The 532-nt window shown below is 35.9% G+C and overlaps 1 pseudogene; it reads right to left on the bottom strand.

Annotated features, from left to right (window-relative positions):
- Nucleotides 1–210: 210 nt before the first annotated feature.
- On the bottom strand, nt 211–329 carry LOC111738136 (annotated as a pseudogene).
- Between the last annotated feature and the right edge of the window lie 203 nt (nt 330–532).

The raw sequence follows: 532 nt of genomic DNA, 5'->3' as shown, positions 1-532 counted from the left end.
TTGATTTTATTGAATTTCTGAAAAATTAGAACGTTATGCTTTTTGGAAATCCCCCATGATCATCATCCCCTTTGATATGTTAATATGAGGAAGTAAAGTATTGGGGTTCCTAATTTTTTTTTTTTTAGGCGAGGCAACCCTTCGTTGACACTCACAGATTGCAAGGACCTTGCAATTTACAATCTCTTATTTTTTATTTTTATTTTTTTATGCCTACAGCACCTGGTCTTCCTAGGTGGTCTCCCATCCAAGTACTAACCGAGCCTGACCCTGCTTAGCTTCCAAGATCAGACGGGATCGGGCTTGTTCAGGGTGGCATGACCATAGAGGGTTCCTAATTTTTAACTGTGCTTACCTTCCTGGAATAAATCTCACTTGAATTAACTTTTAAAGCACCCTTAGATTCTATTGCTATTGTATTTAGACTTTTCATGTATATTTATAAATATGGGAGTTTGTTTTTTTTTTTTTAAATACTATGGACAAGTTCCAGTATCCGCGCTATGTCAGTGTCTTTAAAAGAATGAAGATA

This window comes from Pteropus vampyrus, unplaced genomic scaffold (genome assembly GCF_000151845.1).
Source record: "Pteropus vampyrus isolate Shadow unplaced genomic scaffold, Pvam_2.0 Scaffold35, whole genome shotgun sequence".
NCBI classification, from domain to species: Eukaryota; Metazoa; Chordata; class Mammalia; order Chiroptera; family Pteropodidae; genus Pteropus; species Pteropus vampyrus.
This window is presented reverse-complemented; position numbering and strand designations above follow the sequence as displayed.